At 32.3% G+C, this 18635-nt stretch overlaps 1 protein-coding gene and 1 long non-coding RNA gene across 18 annotated transcripts in view; one reads left to right on the top strand and one right to left on the bottom strand.

Moving 5' to 3' along the window:
- The window catches only part of Pcdh9 (protocadherin 9), a 918070-nt gene that overhangs the window by 348000 nt on the left and 551435 nt on the right, over positions 1-18635 (top strand). The window lies entirely within an intron of this gene.
- Positions 1-18635, bottom strand: part of LOC110349013 (uncharacterized) — a 98219-nt gene that overhangs the window by 31852 nt on the left and 47732 nt on the right. The window lies entirely within an intron of this gene.

The raw sequence follows: 18635 nt of genomic DNA, 5'->3' as shown, positions 1-18635 counted from the left end.
AATTAATGCATTTATTGGTGGGGAAAGGCAGATTAAAATTTGTTTACTAGAAGAATGAAGCAAAATTGCAATATAAGTTCAGTTTATCTTTCCCCCTTTTACCTTCTCTTTCAGATTCCTGCCTTCTGTCCCCTTTGCCTTGGGTTCTATTAAAAAATGCCTTCTCTTCTAAGGCCTAACTTTCTCTTCAGAAACCTCCTCTCTGTAATTCAGCTGCCTGTCTTCTGTTTTCTGATGTACAGCAAAGCTTGGTTAGGCAAAAATCCCAGTGATGAAATGGACAATTTTGAATAGCTGGTCTCCCACATTCCTTTCACTGAGATGCAAGTGAGTAAAATGAATGAGAGTAACAGTCAGCTAGTCACAGTTGGCTAGCTGAGTTCAGGAGAGCCATACCACCACAATTTGCTGTATTAGACTGTCTTCTCAAAAACCACAAAGTATGAGGCCAAAATTTCAGAACATTTCTTATATCTTAATGAATTGTGATTCTTATCACCTATAAAATCATCCCTTAATTTAAAAGTGATATTATGACTTCTGTATATGCAACCACTGAGTTTTTGGATGTTCTTATTATGAAGGAAAACAAAATTCATAATCTCATTAGTTTAATAGTTTAGCACTATGGGCTTGCTTTTACTTCTAAGTCAGTGCTTTATTTACAATACTAGAGATGCCGTGAAATAAAGATATGAATGGAAGATCTAATGGACATATTCACAATTCTTACTTGAGAGCCACCTCTGAGCGTATATTAATAATTAATGCATTAGTACAATTATAATTAGCAGTTAAGAATAACAACATCTAGTATTAATAATATTTTAATGAATTATTTTAATTATGAATACAGTTTATTTATGAGGGCACTCTATACTTGCAAATCTGTACCTTCATTATTTGAAAGTTTCACAATGCCTTTTCCTCTCACGCTTTCTTTCTTATTAATGTTTGCTAAAAAATGTCTGCTGTAGAAAATAGGACATAGCATTTATTTTTCCAGGGCAGAATGCTCCTCTTCGTTTTTAATGCATGAGCAGGCGTTTTGGTTCATTAAGCTCAGTGGCACTGATAGTAAACTAAAGAGGGATGAAAGGAAGAGGACTGAAATACCATCATCCCACTAATGACACTGAAGCTGCTCAGTTTTATTGGGAGACTGCCCAGACATCCACTAATAGACGGCACGGTCCAGGATGTGAACTTGGTGTTGGAGTGCCAAAATTGCAAATTTGGGGAAAAAGTATTGATAGAAGAATGTCTGGAATAATTTAAGAAATTATCCAGAATTATGGGACATGTGTGTGTCTGTATGTGTGTTGCTTTATTTGTTGGTAACTTAAAGAGAAAGAGGAAGAGAAAATAACTGAATAGAAATAGGATAGAGGAAATAGTGGAAATGGGGACCATTCAGTTACCACAAAATTGTGGTAAGTAAGGTATCACAAGGCTATGTATATCTCAGAATGTATGAATTGGAGCATAGCCAGATAGCTCAGGGTCAGTTTTGTGTTTAAAGTATTTAGCTCTTAATCGTTAATCATTTCTGACAAGTGTGCATTTTCTTAAGAAGGAACAAGAATACATCATCCTTCAGATAGCCATATACTTCCTTATCAGTACTATTTTGGTATTTACTAGTACTTTTTTATGATAATTAGCATTATTACTGCCTTTATCAATGCATATTTTTGTTCCCAGTTTACTCCTGCACATGAAGGAGCAAACAGAAATGTGCCCTTTGAAACTGGAGGGAAGAAAACAGTTTCTCTGTTCCAATTGGGCTTATGCCCAGTTTCAACAGAGAATCACTCAGCCGGGGATGGCAGCTTCCGTGGCCTCTGGCTAACACAAACTCCTCAGTGGCCTTTCAGAGCCACTTAGAATCACGTTCCAGCAGGCTCAGTGGAAGCCGCAGCTGCAGATACTGAAGAACACCTATGTGGCCCTACAAGTGGGCTCACTAGCCCCTTTCAGTTTCTAATTCTGTTTGTGACTTGTGTAGAAGAATGGAGGTAGGTGGGAAGGGTTGCTCCTTGCACCCATCCCCCGCCCCCCTCATTCTCTGAGTGAGGTGAACCTTTTGGAAATTGCTCAGGTATGCTCTGAAAAACACAGAGCAGACATTGGGATCAGTGATATCGTTGACCTTTAAAAAAACAGGAAGCTACACACAGAAGTGTTTTTTATAAATGTAATGGTCCAACAAAGGCAAATGAACCAATAGAACAGAAACAGTAAGAAGGTCAGTTTGATAACTGTACCTGAATTCATACTGAATATTTAAATGAAGCTAAAAATTGACCCATGGTTAAAGCTTTTTGTGCTGAGGAATTTTGCTAAATAAAATTGTATTTTCTTTTACTATACCAAGAAGATTCTATAAGGATAGGACATAGAACATATGGAAGAAGTAGGGAAAAAATCCCGCAGAGATGTCCTTAAATAGAAATAGTTTTAGATAAAGCAAAGAGTTTTATGAGAAGGAAATAGAAGCTATTTCTCTTCACAGCCCAGCAGAAATCTCCATTTACTACAAGTCTTATTATAATTCCTTCAATTTATTTCAATTTCTATTTCTGTACACTTCAAAATAAATATAGAGGAGAAATTAAGTATTTTTTTCCAACTAGGGGGCTTAAAGGTCTTTATAAAACTAAAAGCATCTTGCAGTTCTCTAAAGTTAGCTACTGAACTGTAATATTAGCTTATTTGACAATGAATAATCCTTCTCTCCCTTTCTAACTAGTTTGTTGTCCATTCAATAATAAACTCAAGAAGTTCTTGTTTCTCAAAAGATACATCATAATGGAAAAATTTGGAATTTAATGTAAATAATATTTTTGAAAATACTAAATTAATAGGCATCGCTGCTCTATTACATCATATGACTCATTCAGAGTAGCAGAGTTAAGCACATGTTTTTAGTATTCAATTTAACATATGTATATGAATGCATTATGTATCTACTATACACAGTTACATTCCTAGGCAGGCTGTTGATACATAAGTATTGAGTTCCTAACTTAAATTTCCACATTTTTAGAGTGAAGACAGATCCCCCACATATATCTATATTAGGACCTAGTTTGATGTGTATGCTGTAAGGCACATAGAATGGAACAACAATGAAAAATAAAATTGATTCATGCTGATCTATCAAAGAATGACTCATGGAAGAGGAGATTTTGACAAAGCACCAGAGAATAGTAGAAGAACTAGTAAGAAAAGAGGTAGCTCATCAGCAAGGAGTACTGTGGGAATTGTACAGTAAAGGGAAAAAGGAGGTGGATCACAAACTGGAAAGGCAAAGCATGAGGACTTTTAATGACATTGTGATAAAGAGTATGAACTATGAGGAGAGATAAATTTTATCAATGATATTATTGTATGACTCATAAACTAGAAATAATGTTCTACTTTTTTGAGATAGGCAGCAACTGGGTATAAGAATATAAATGTTTAAAAATGTTTTAAGAGAAACAGCATGAAATTTGTCTTATATATGTTGCTGATAATTCACATAACTTATAAAGAACTTTTCTCTTTCATGAAGCAATATTTTAAAAGATAGGAAAGGAGAGGAAATACAGAAGATAAACATTTGTATCAATTACATTGATATAGCTCTTATTCTTTTCCCTTTCTACAAAAATTTTCCTTCTTTTTTCATTTTTGAAAGTTGCTGATTAAGAAACATTAACTGGAAATGCTAATGGGGTTCACGTTGATATTTCAACACATCCATATACCATATGTTAATCAAATTCAGCTTCCTTTTTTCCAACTTCCACCACCTCTCTTCCTATCCTCTACATTTCCCATCACTATTCACTAGGTCAACACTTTTTAAAAGCATCAGCATATGAGAGATAACATGAGATATTTGTCTTTCTGTCTGGCTTATTTCATTTAACAGGAAGTCTTACAGTTCTGTTAATTTTGTTGCAAATCACAGTATTTTATTCTTCGTTATGGCTGGATATTTTCATGTGACAGTCACTTAGGTCTATTATATATCTTAACACTTGTGAATATTCCTACAATAAATATGAGCATTTGGGAATCTCTGATATGCTAATTTCGTGTTTTTTGATATATATCCAGAAGTGAACACCCTTCTACTTCAAACATTTAAAGACATTGTAAACTTGATCACTGATACAAAAGCATTTCCTTGATGTATGGTCGGTCAGTTTAATATCAGTATTGTGTCACTAGTAAAAATATCATAGTGTAGAAGATTCAGTCTATTTTTGAGATTATTTTTCTCATGGTTGCTTTTTACCTTTGTCCTCAAAATTAACATAAGTACCACCAATCTACTCTTCCAAAACAAAACCACAGATAGTACTTTAATTCATAGGAATTTTTCAATACTCCAAGAATTTTAGATCATCTGGTCAGTACAGAATGGTATTCTCACACAAATTAAGAACCAAAGACAAGAGTAAAATAAGTAAAATGATGAAATATTATATTTTACTATGATTTCAGATGGTGAGGGAACACAAAGCACAGGTAAAATAAGGAGGTGATATTTAAGATTTGTAGAATGGTGGTTGGGAATTCACTACACAGATATGTAAGGGCAAGAACCCTTAAACTGAGCAACAAACTTGAAAGAAAGAAGTTAAGGTATAAGCCTGTAGTTATACACAGGAGAAACTGGGCATCTGAAAAATCTGAAAAACATTTTCCAGACATTGCCCAAGGAGGTTGTGTCCTGGGAAAAGCAACAGAAGCACAACAAAGAAATAAAAAACTCCAGGACAGTAAAATTAAAATATTTAAACATCTAGGTTTCTTTCTAGGAGGACTTTCTTACTCTCGTAACAATCTTATGTATTTCATTACTCTCCGCTAAGATCAATCATTAATTGTGCATATCATCAGGCATTAGTTATTCATAGAAAATGCACAAGAGCTAAGTAATGGGACTCCTTTTCCAAGGAACATACTTAGGGAAAGCTGAGTTCTAATAATCTTAGACAGCAAGTGTTATTTGCCTCCTTTGTTACAGAAAGGGAGATAGAGAAATTCACAATTTTTGGATACTTTACTCTAGGATGTTTCAAACAAAGAATTACACAACACATACACAAACATGCACACATTAGTACTGATTACACATTCTGGTCATATACCTGCCACATCATAAACAGGATAAGGAGGTGACTTAAAGCACAATCTAAATCATTACATAACTTACAGTTGTGCTCAAGTTTCAGGAAATATTTAAAGGATTATTTCCACTGTTGGAAATAACGGAACATTCACAGAGGAGGTGGCATTTGATCAGAGCCTTAGAGAAGATGTAGCTGTATATAAAGGGCTTTCCAGGAAGGAGGAACGGCATAGAAAAGTCCATCCAGGGCTTCAGGGGATGATAAGGAGACCTGGCTAGAATGAAAGCATGTTGTGTGTGTGTTGAAAATTGAAGATGAGAAAATTGAGAAAGAGTTTAATATTACCTATATGCTAAAAGACACTGAATATCAGGATAAGGCATTTGAAAATCGCTTTCTAGACAGTTTGAAGTTGTAAGCTTGTAAACTCTGACATTGTCACAAGAAGGAAGCAACTTAAGACTTCATGATATCTGCATTTAGTTTATTTAGGCTTATAAGAGCAAAGAGTGTTGTGTATTGAGTTATTTTGTTAGTGATAGTTTTAGTATATAGATATTCTAATATATATTTTAACATATATATTTATATATCCTTACATATCCATATATATATACATTTCTTAATATTCTCATATAAACAGACTTCTTTCTCATTAGTTTGTGTCATGATAAGAGTATTCTCCAATATCTTACATTTAAACCAGAGAACAGATTGCCTTTGAGGATTTGTTTTTTGAACATGTTTTGATGGCATACCAAATTAAATATGTATTTATCAAATACTAGCCTTACTGGAGGAAAGCATACCTACATGCATGGCATTTCAAGGACAATTTTATGCTATATACTATGTAATTAAAACATAAATTCAATAATTCTCAGAACATGCAGAGAAGTGCGGGTTGCCCATCTTCAATAAATGAAATAGAAACAGAGCCAGATCTTGATGAATGGGAAAAATCTGGGAAGAGAGAAAGAAAACATGAACAACACTGTGACATCTAGTGTGGTTGCCTCATTCGTCTGACATTTTAGAGCAGCAGGCGTATTCTGACACATTCTGACAGATTGTTTGTGGAGTAGAAGTGCATTAAGGAAATATAAGGCACACTATGACAGCCCACAGTTTCAGTTTAGAAAAGAATAAAATATTTTTAGATTTTTAAAAATGTTAACCAGAGTTTCTCAGGGGTACTTGAGATAAATGTTACTTTTATAAATGATTATGTTGCCACCAAGAGAATTTCTGAGGAATCGATACTCCGTGCAGACATTCAGACAGAAAATTACTTGTTTTTTAATTTGGTGACTGGATTTTCTAGCCCAAATGCAGTTATGACTTAGACAAGTATAAATTTGCTTTAAGAGTGGATCTTATTACCTACTGATTTAATAGTTAATACAGGAAAAATACAATGATTGCTGAATGAATAATAGACCATGTATTTCAAAAGTGTTATTTACCTTAGATAAACCCATAAAATTGTCTGTTTTTACATTCCTGTAACAATGGAGATATTTGTTCTTCTGTATTCCTTCATATGCATATATTTATTTTTGTCCTATTTCTATAAATTCAAGACATTTAGTTTTTAAACAAGACATTGAGAAAAAATGCTGGAATTTTAGGACAAGAGTGGTAGGGAGAATATATAGAGAGAGATGGATATAGATACAGATATTAATTTCCCAATCCTGTATAGGAATATTTTTATATATTTATCAGTCCTGTTTTTTAAGAAAAAATTTTCAAATAACATACTTTAAAATCACATGTTGTTATTTGTCCTCTATCGATATAAAACTATTTCCTAAATCACAAATCAAGGTGCAAACTTTGATATTCTACAAATAGTTCAGTTAGCAGTGTTTAATGGGTATTACATAGATGACATTCTAATTATCACTAGTTAACAATTTATTATTTTCAAGTATACCTGAAGTATTTTAAAGGAATTGTCCAATTTAAAACAATATTAAAATTCTCCAGTTTTTGCAGAATAGACTGCTGGGATGTAGAAAGTATAGTAATTTGTTCAAGATATCATAAGAGAACCAGATATAAATTGTGACCACAGAAACTACAATTCTCAGCATAACATCAAACTGTCATCATAAGGAATGCATAAGCAATAAATAATTCATTTATTTGATTAATTTATTGAATTATTATGACAAGTTAAATTTAAAACCAAGTATGCTCAGTGTCTCTAATGCATATCCATATATATAATATATATATACATACACACACATATATATAATAGTCTGTGAGCTAATTATTCTCATGTTGTAGATAAGAATCCTTTTTGTCTTCTGCACACCTATAAAAGGTGGTTAGAACTTGAGACAATAAAAATTATCCTCATCACTACTAGGAAATAATGAAATACATGAAGTACAATGCAGCTGTTAAAAGATACCTGATAAAATTATATTTTTTGCTTTCCTGTTGAGCAACATAACTATTTGTTCTGCTATTATTTATCTGCAGTTCAATAAAGTTTCCACATCTTTTTGTTCATAATTGCCAGTTTTCAATGACCGAGAGGAGACCATCCTCTATGAAAGGAACTCGTTTCATCCTCTATCAATTCTTCTCTATTTTGGAATTGTTGCTGTCACAAGTGATGATGTCTGATGTTTGAACTTCGTAGAATGATTGTACCCGGGGGCTTTATAGGCAGCTGTGTTTGGTGTCTTGTGGACATTAAAAGTAATGCTCTTGCCATAGCTTCCTAACAAACTACTGGCGCTATAGTAAGTACTATGAATTCAACCAGGGTTCTATCATTATTCTTCTTACTTTGATTTATTCTTCAGTACTTCAATAACACAAAGAAGTCAACCTCTTGTTTGTTCTATTCACTACAGTCATGCATTGAGTTTAGTGCTTTGCAGCTATTTTTCCTTTAATAATAGCATCTCCTTTTCTATCTTATATCCTGGAGCATTTTGGGGTTTTGCTCATTTTCCTTCTGTTTGTCTTTTGGTTCCAGGATTTGTTTGCATTCATTTGTAATAAATGCTTTTTTTGTCTTCAAGCTAAACCACTTAAATTATCTAAATGTGTCAGTAAGTTCTAGAGGATGTCTTATTTCCAGTTCTGTTTAATTTTATAGTATTATTTGTATATTCTATTGTAAAACTAATTTGAATAATTTTTATTCAATTAGGCTTTTGATGCGTTGTCTCACAAATATGTTTCTGAGATTTCCTTTCATTTTTCCTTCCTATCTCTAGGTCTAGTCAAAGTGAGAGAGCCATCTTTTCTCAGGGATATTTTAGTTGAGATTATTTTTTAAATAAGCAAGGTGGAAAATGGACTTCATTCATATTCATGCTACTGACTCATAATTAATCTTAAATTGCAATTTGATATTTGGAGGCGCATTAGCTTCTTTTCCAAAGTGGCTATGGTCCGTCTATAGGGATGTGTATGTGTGTACCTGTCACAAAGGGTGGGTAGACAATGACAGTTAGTGGCCAACCACTGGGGACTACAAGGAAATCAAGCATTGTTCCTTCTGTTGAGCTCCCTCATTTCTAGGTGTATTGTTTCTTAGCCATTTATTTTCAATATAAGAATACATTTCAACGTAGAGGCTGATCTATGACTGTTACCAAAGAAATTATGTACCAGCTGTAAAATTGGCTTATGATGTGTACTGGTTTGTTTTTTCTACCACCCTAGAGAATGCCTCCATGTAGTTTGGAGATCGTAAATTTCTACTATTCTAAGTGATAAGGGCCAGGGATGTAGCTCACTGGTGTTGTGCCTGCCTCGCAAGAGTAAAGTCCTGAGTTCAATCCCTGGTACCAAAACATAAGGGGAAATTTCTAAATAGGAAAGACACCATTAATAGTTATGAATACACATACACACACATATTCATGTGACTTACAATAAATCACTGCTCACCACAGTTTTAAAATTATCTCACAGTTGAGAAGCGTAGCTTTCACAAACAGCTCTACTGTTTGTACAATGATATCTGCTCCTTGTTTAGCTAAATTACAGTACATAACATTCTCAGGTTATCCATCCTCATTTGTACATTGTTGATTATTTTCTGTGAATGCAATATCCTGTCCAATTGGAAGTAGACGCAATCCTTCCTGTGTTCTTGTTTGTCTTATGTTCTGATCGTCAGCTAATGTTCTCTGTTTGTTACACTCTGAACCCATCAAAATTCCCCTTTAATTTCAAATTCCTAATGCTTTTACTTCTTATCAAATATCTTTGTTTATGCATAGGTTTGTCTTTACTTGGTTTTCAAGCCCTAGCATGAAAATTTTGTCAATTTATTCCTCATTGCCTCATTTAAATCCACAGACACTAAAATTTAGTTGTTAATATTGCCTGTCCAGCATTGTACCTAACATCACATTCTTAAAGACAAAATAAGATTTTGAAGGCACAAAGATGAAAAGGTTTTCTTTTTGTTGTGAAATTAGTACCACTGCTTTTATATTTGGCCTTTTTACCTATCTCACTCTTTCACTCTTTGCATCTTCATTTTACCCCTTTAGAATGCAGTCATTTTTGGGTCTTTCACTATCTGTGCAGATAATTCTGAAGGTTTTAAAAATATTTTAGATTGAAGACTGATGTCAAATGCTGATCAAGGAAAAGGGAGTATTAGATCAAAAGTTTTGTCTTCTCTAATTTTTGATCTGTGTTTAGCAAGTTAAAAGTTTATTTTAAGCACTCATTAAGGTGAAAGGGCTGGTGGGAGTCACTGATATATGGGAGTGTGCTATTCCTTACTGAGTTCAGAAGAATACAGTGCCAGATAAGGTATTTTAATTCATAGCACCACCCACCACAGAAAAAGAAAAAATGTAGGTTCTAAGGAGTTGAAAATAGTTTTCCTCTATGAACATCAAACATAATGTACTTGAAAGGTGCAGTCCAATGAAGATGTGTTTCTCAGCTGAGGTGTTGGTTTAAACATAAAACTAACTGTAAGATGCCTAGAGGGAGGAACTGGAGGAAAAATGATCTGATTACTCTCACAGATCTCTAAAGCTTGGAATGAGCAGCAATACAGCCACATTTTCCCAGAAAAAGCCTCTAAAACTTAACTGAAATAGGTGAGTCCGGGGCTTAAGTAAACTGATATTCTCTAGTTCTTGTGCCATTTATGATTCAGAATTCTTCAACATGAAGCCATTTTGGAAAGTCTGAGAGGTTTTAAGTGAAAAACAAAAGCTTACAAGAGAGAACAATCCAATTTTACTCATATTTAACTCGTTAAAATCATGCTTTTTATTAATTTTATTGTTAGGAAATTTTATATATATTGTCTTATTTAAATTACTCAATTCAACCTGTGAGGTAGGTTTCATTTTCATATATACATTATAAAACTATTATAGTTTGGAAGAAGGACCATTATCTAGTGTTGGGATGAATTTCAGGACAGAGTTACACAGATAAGCAAATTTAAGCCCTTAAAAATGAAGTCACCATATTAAACAAAATAACATTTATGAAACTATCACATTTTTACAGTAGTGTTTTGATTACTCATGTTTAAGCCATTTTGATTTTTAGAAGTTCCTTTTTTCTAATTGTTGTAAAAATAATTTATCTGACATAGTACCTTCAATCATTATTCACTTAAAATTCGATTGTCCATAATGATGATCACTATACAGCTCATACAAAACTCAAATAATAGCAAACATTGAACACACTAAGATTCCTCAAAATTTACTCCTCTAAAAGTTAAGTATTATTATTATTATTATTATTGGCCTAGTAATGAGGAAAGCACTACATTTTAATTTAGAGTCAAGAAATAAAATTTAAAGTCACAATATGAAAATTGATATGTTGTGATGTTTTTACTCTTCTAAGACAAGGTTATTTTTATGCCATGTTTCCATCTTAAGCAACGATAACTGAATATCCAATCATAGCTTTGTTCTTATTTTTACACTGCCTTTCTTGATGTAAAAATATCTGACAATAGCTAAGATTTGACCTATGGTTAGATTGTTTCTATACTGTGAAAGACAAAAGCCCAGTAATTGAGTTGTTTTTAAATTTTCTTACTCTCTGATTCTTGATGCACAATATTCACTTTAATTCATAGTACAGTCCAATCAGTTTCAACCACTGACTTAAGTAAGTTCTGGCAATATTTTAGTAAATGACTTTATCAACTACTGAACATTATGATAACTCATGCTATCCATCTATCATTTCATTATCATTCATGTGATGACAGGACAGAAAAACCAGAGTTTAAAATGCAGAACTTCAATGCTTTATGACTTGCTTTGGTGGTTACCAATATCTAATTTTAAAACTCAAGTGCAACTTTTTATAACAAACAGGGAAATTAGAATTGGCTGTCTTTCAAGAAAATGGTAGAACTTTAGGGGCTGGCATGCTGCCTGACACATAACATCTGTTTACAGTACAATATTTAAGGAGGATGAAAGTACATATTATGGGTCCCCAATGTTATTCCATTAATTGTGTTAACTTATGAATTCCAGTAAAAACAAATAATGAAGGGACAATTGAGCCCCTTAGAATCTGTAAAGAGCTTCAAGTTGTAGCAGTAAGTATAAGTAAATTACAGATTCTACTTTTTTACAATTGAAAAAATAAACATATGGTATTATATAGGAAAGACAGGGTAAAACATGATTCTTGTGGTAAGTGGCAACTTCTCCCTGGATGACATTTAAAAGTGCGTAGTGCTGTTTTCTTCACTGAAATAGACATTGAAATGGAAACTGCCCAAACTCTGACATGAAGAAAAAAGGAAATGCTCAAAACAGCCTTTTACCCTATGCTTTGTTTGCTTGCCGCACCTAACATCCTGTGTGCTCAGTGAGAACGCTCATGTGTTGATGTTTACCCAACAGCAAGATGCACTGTCTCCTACCAAAGTGTTTCAGAAGACAAACATAACATACTCGACTGTTGAAGATAATTTGTTAGAAAATGCATGTGGATCTACATCTAATATGAAATTAATTTTTCACACACACATAGAGTTCTATAGCCAGACTTTTACACAGTGGGTTGTGATATTGTAAGCCCTCACTCACAAGCCATGTGTTTGAATTATGGCACTCAAATTATCAAAGTCACCACGCTGTTTGGATGCCTCTGGCATTGTACTTGAAAAAATATATGTAATTGAGTCTAGCTCCTTCAGGGGAGATGTTGATACTGTCCCTGTAGGTGGTACAATAGATGTTAGTCAGTGGCTTGGAGCTAATTTGTTTTATACTTTGTGTATTTATAAAACATCTATTCTCCAAAAGATACCACAATTCTGATAAATACTCTGTCTCTCCCTCTCTGTTTCACTGTCTCTAGGTACCCCCCTTCTCCCTCTCCCTCTCTTTCTCTCTCTCAACAAAAATACATGTGGATGTTTTTGCACATATAATTGATGACATGCCTCCTTAATACTAATGACATGCCTACTTAATACTGTGATGGATAAAAATAGTTTAATGAGTTTTAAAGTTTGAAATATTTTAACAGTTTTATAGATTGATACTTAGGGAGCCTTCAAGTTTTGTTAAGTGAGCCTTAGTTATTATGTTAGCCTCAAAACAAATTCCTAATGTATACTACCCTAAGCCAAATATTCGCTATCTTCACTTATTTATTTCTCATGGTAATTTTTAATAATATCTCATAAAATTCTTTGTATTATAATAACCACCACCACATGATAACTATGTAAAGTGAAGAAACACACACACACATATGTGCTTCTCCTGTTTGTCCTATTTTTATCACTGACTTTAGTAAAAATCTACAAAGTACATTTGTTATATCTGTATGTAATATGAATTCAAATCAGAGAGATATTTGACAGAATCAGGGTAAAAAAAAGCTCTACATGATTAGAATAATCAACACAAAGAGTTTTATATATGGTCTTCAACATGAATTAATGCTAACCACAAATAGAAGTAAAAAATCCATTTGATCTAGATTTTCAGTGAAAAGAATAGTAGGATTTGGAAGGTTAACTTGATTATAATCTATTGTAATCCAACAAGTCTATATTGCTACTGGAAATGATAATATTCTTTTACATTTGATTAGGAAATTTTCAGAGTCAATATTAGAGGATTTAATTATGTGACTACCCACATGAGTATTAGTCTGGTGAGATAATATTGAAAGTGTTTTTATTCAATTCTGGGCACCAAAGTTTTAAGGATGTGTAGTTAGAGTGCATGTAAAAGAATGAAACTGAGACAGAAAAAATCTGGACACCATTTCCTATGGCAACCAGGAATATTATATCAAGAAAACTAGAAGCTGTGGGAATCTGGGAGTAGGAGTCTGTGAAACCTATGTTTGTTCTATATATCTTCAAATATTAAAAAGATTATCTTGAGAATCTGCAGTGAACAAATCTACAACATTCAATAGAACTTGTGTATAAAGATTAGGAGAAAAGCCTGCCACTTTAAAGGAATAATCCTTAGAGAAAGGAGACCTACCCCACAATGGAACAAGTAGACCTTACAAGTAATGAGCTGCTTTTTCTTAGAAAACCATTTCTTGGGCCAGGGGTTTAGCTCAGTGGCTCTGCCACCTGCCTCGCAAGCACAAGGTACAGAGTTTGATCCTTGGTACGGAATGAAAAAAAAAGAAGAAGAAGAAAACCATTTCTCTTACTAAATTATAAATTCTACTATTTGCCATTTAATATTCTTTCATTATAAAGATTTAGATTTATATTGACAATATTGAATTAAGTAACAAGAGAAAAAATACTTGATGTATATTTAAAATACATAAATGGCAGCATTCTTCCTATAATTTAATAATTCTTTTCTAATATTTATAGATATTATGATAACATTTTATTTATAGTAGGCAATTATAAAACAAAATATAATTGAGTAGATTGCCTTATCGATATTATCTGCTTACTAAAAAACAGTTCTAATCTGACACAAGCTTGGTTGACTTGCATTTTTTTCTTAACTTCCCAAGGTAATGTTTCGCAGAAATATTGGGCACATCATTTATACTATTTAAAGGTTATTTTAAAATTTCTCTATGTGCACATGGAGCAGTTGGATATTAAATGTCAGAACTCAAGTTTTAGAATAATAAATTAAGAAATAAGAAGATATTTTCTCCTTATAATCATCCGTAAATAAATCATGATATATTTCTAATTACCCTATATATTACCATTATCCTTTCAACCATATCAAGCCATTGTTTGCAGTTATTGCTGCTCAAACATATTTCTTATTTTACTAGAGCATATTCTGTGAGTATGCTATAAGCAGATTATTAGATAAGATTAGTTAAAATATTTCAATTTAATCATTTAAGGGCTTGCAAGTTGAATCCCACAGAATATGATGCCTAGACAGCATTCAAATATATTGTCTTTTCAAGTATATATTATATTTGGCTTCATTGAGGAATATAATATAAAGAAAGTGAGAGATATTTTAAAAGATCTAGTATAAAAATTTTTAAATACTTTTTAAAAATTACTACTCTATGTGTTCTGAAGTTTTTTAGGTGCTGTGTTTTTCTATTCCTAAAACTGTATAGTTTTTGAAGAATTAAAACTTCTTTAAATATTATGTGGATGCTAAATATATATTGGAAACATAGGTAAGGCCAAATATGATCAAATTATTTAAGCTTTACTCACCAAATCAAGAATTCAAAATGACATGTCAAAAGTGTACAAAAAAGTAGAATCTTATGTTCCCCTGTGAATTTATTCACTAACTCAAAGAACATAATGTACTTTTACTTTTCCAAGTCTATAAAATAGTTGTAGCACATAATGAAAGCCATATTTCATCCAATGTCAAAATTTTATAAAATATTAGCAACATCATTAAATTTTGATACTGTCTTCAAATTTGCCTCATATTTTCATTACCTTTGTTACAGGTCCTTTTTGAGACTCTTCAATATTTGGTAATGTTTAGGTCAGTTCCACAAGACTTAAAAGTCTAACAATAGCTAGACATGGTAAAATAATCAAATACAAACTTAAAAATATGCTGCAGAATGTATAGAATGAGTTCTCACTCATTCTGACTGGGAGGACATGCAAAAGATATTAAATGGAGATAAATTTTAACTTGTATATGGAAGGATGAAAAGACATTTGGTATTCAATAAATGTAGGGAAAATATTTCCAATAATTGGAATACAATTGTGTATAAATGACGTATGACTGAAGGGGAAATAGGTATGAGGACAGATCAAGCAAGGTGTGTTTTGACTAAAGAAAATAATTTAAAATTAAACTGAGAGTGACATAGGCACACAGGTAGAAAAGATGAAGACTCGGCCTGCAGAATAGACACATGGATTAAAGAAAATGACTACAAAATTCCAGTTGTGAAGCAGTGAGCAATAAAGTGGCAAGCAGCAGTACAGTAGCAATACAGAGCATACACTCAGTGATTATTATGTTTTTCTTAACCAAGCCACCTATGTTAGCTTAGGAGTCAGACATAATTATGTTAACTGAGCTTGAGTTACCCTCTATGAACCCAGATATACTTACCTTCTCTCTCTTTCTTCCTTCTTTCCAAAAGTACTTTTGTGTCCTTAGTCTATAACCTGTTTCTAGGGAAACATTAGTAAAAAAAAACTAATAAAGGATGATAGGGTGTTTGTGTTGTCTATGTGTGTGTGTAAAGGATATTTCAGGATATTTCAAACTAAAGTGAAGAGAATAAATACTTGACCAGAAACAAAATATTCATCAAGTTATGGCTGTTGTTGTATACATGCTGAAGAGGTAGATACACACAATAGATTCTCAGTTGCTCGTGTTACATTACCATTGTTCAAAGTATTGTAGTTAGAGCACAGTGTGTGGGCAGGAAAGATAGTTGGAAAAGTGGACAAGAAAGAAATGGAAAATTCTACTCTTTACGTGCAGTCTAAAAAAGTCTATGTTCAAATAACTTGCTTTCTAAGAGTAAATTCTTAGATTATGTGAACTCTCTTCAAAATAGAGAAGAGAGAAAACTGTATCCATTTTTTCCCCTAGAGGGTTTTTAAAAATGAAATAAAATAGGAATATAACATCTGCCCCATTGTAGGCTTTCAGTCAGTGTCATTGATGATGATGATGATGATGATGATGATGATGATGATGATGAAGAAGAAGAAGAAGAAGACTGTTTGTCCAAGGACTCTAGAAAAATTCCTCATTATTGTTACTGTTGTTAGTTGTTAAACTCAGCATTAATTTTGTAACCTTTAAATATCCTCTTCAAATGTCCTGTCTTCAGTAAAAGACTAGGAACTATAATGAAGGACATCTTATTACACTGAATTATGACTATTTTAGGTTAGATCTAGGAAGAGCACTGGAAGTATGATTATTTTCAATGACTAAATGTATGCATAAAAATCTTGGGGTGGATATAAATTTCTTTGGTAAAATGTTTGCCTAGGGTACACAAGGTCCTGGGTTCGACTCCCAAAACTGGTAGAAAAACACTGGTGTGATTTGATTGATTGATTTGAATTCAGTATGTAGTCAGTTGAGCCACAGGCATTTAATCATATGTTTTATTTTCCCACATCATAACATATTTGCTTATATTATTTTATCTCATATAAGTCATTAGTGGATATCTATCATACAAGTTCATGTGTTCTTCAAAGAGAATTATATTTTTTTCATGTTCATCAACACTAAATTTCTTAGTAAAATAAGTAAGTAAAGAGTAAGCATGCAGGCTGGGGATTTAGCTCAGTGGTTTCACCGCCTGCTTTGCAAGCGCAAGGACTCGAGTTTGATCCCCGGTACCAAAAAAAAAAAAAAAAAAAAAAAAAACGGTAAGCATGTAATAAATATCTGTTCACTAAATAAGATATACTTTTTTTTCCCCAACTAGAATTCACTATATTCCCAACTCCTGTTGTACTCTTATGTCATGTGTCTCTTAACTATTGCGCTTAACAGCATATTTATTTCTCAAGTAGATTACACATTTACTCTAGGCTTTTGTTCACTATATTCCTCCCTCACAACATGATAGAGAAATAGTAAAATTACCCTCCAAAGAATATGTAACATGCTTCTGTAAGTTTTTAATATTTTTGTCTTAGACAAATATTTATTAAAATATGTAAAAAGGTACATTAGTATACTTATGTAAATACACTACATTTTCTTACATTTGTAAGAGAACCTGAAATCCACAGCCAATAATTATAAATGATTCTAGTATTCCATGTAATTGTACATTATCTTCTATGAAAGATTTGGTGATTACTTTAAAATGAGTCAGTATTATAAAAATTTATCATGTAAATAAATGTAATTATAAAACTAATTATGGTATTTTGTTATGGTAAAATTATCTAATTTGCCCATTTGTACTGTTATTGTCATAGGCTAGTATTGAATTTGGCCATGCTAAATTTATAATGCATATTATATTTTAGGAGCAATCTCTGGAACCCCATTACTAACTGTCAGATGTCATATTATATCAGTGAAATTTTAATCACTTATTATATTTTGGCATTTATTTTATGACAGTAAATCACTATATTAAATATTTTTGAGGAAAATTTTAATTTTAGTTAATTATTTTTTAAATATTTGTTATTAATCTACCAATTATATTTATATGAATACATACAATAATGTGAACTTGTAATGAATCACAATCATATGAATTTAAATTCACATCTATTTGTTTATCACTTTATAAAAACTACAACAGTCTTTTTATACTTGATTTTAAAGAGAAGATAAAAATTGAAAGTTGAATAAAAACTGATTTTCAGATTTTTTTCTATATAGGCATGAAACTCAGGGTCTTGCACATACTAGGCAAGCAGTGTATCAATTCTAATTTGGGTTTTTTTTTTTTTAAAGTTTTCTAAAACTTGGTAGAGTCACAAAATATTCTATACTTGATTGCTACCAAATTATTTTCATTATAAATGATTTTTGAAAATATATTTTGCAGTAACAAGAGCTAAGTCGTCAATGATGACAGCTTGATATACATACTATAATAATACATTTTGGATCTATTTTTCAATAGTATGACTTAATAAACTGTCTTTCCCTCAACTTTCAATTAGCACATTCTATTTTTCTAAGCTTTTTGGCAGCTATTCTCATCAAATATACATACTTCTGCTTTGTCTTTTACATTTTGTAATTCATATCAAAATACTAAATTATATACTATTCAATAGCTCAGTACTGTGCAGCCTCCCTAGAGGGAGGAAGGATATTTGAATATAAGCCATTAGGTATTTTAAATATTTAGTCACCCGAATATCATTCTACAGTCTTATTGAAACAAATTGTTCCCTGGTTCTGCATTCATAAACATTACCAGAGAAAACATTCATAATCATTAGGTATGTGCCTCTGTAGAAATTGGGGAATAGTTTAACAGGATTTTAGCTTAAATGAAGACCAACTGTGAGCAACACTTACTTTGCAACAGATCCTAGGGGACTGAGAAATAACC

This window comes from Heterocephalus glaber, unplaced genomic scaffold (assembly GCF_053883595.1).
Source record: "Heterocephalus glaber isolate CG9 unplaced genomic scaffold, H.glaber_assembly_v1.0 deba00001577, whole genome shotgun sequence".
Lineage (NCBI taxonomy): Eukaryota > Metazoa > Chordata > Mammalia > Rodentia > Bathyergidae > Heterocephalus > Heterocephalus glaber.
Note: the sequence above shows the minus strand (reverse complement) of the source record. Positions and strands in the feature narration are given on the sequence as shown.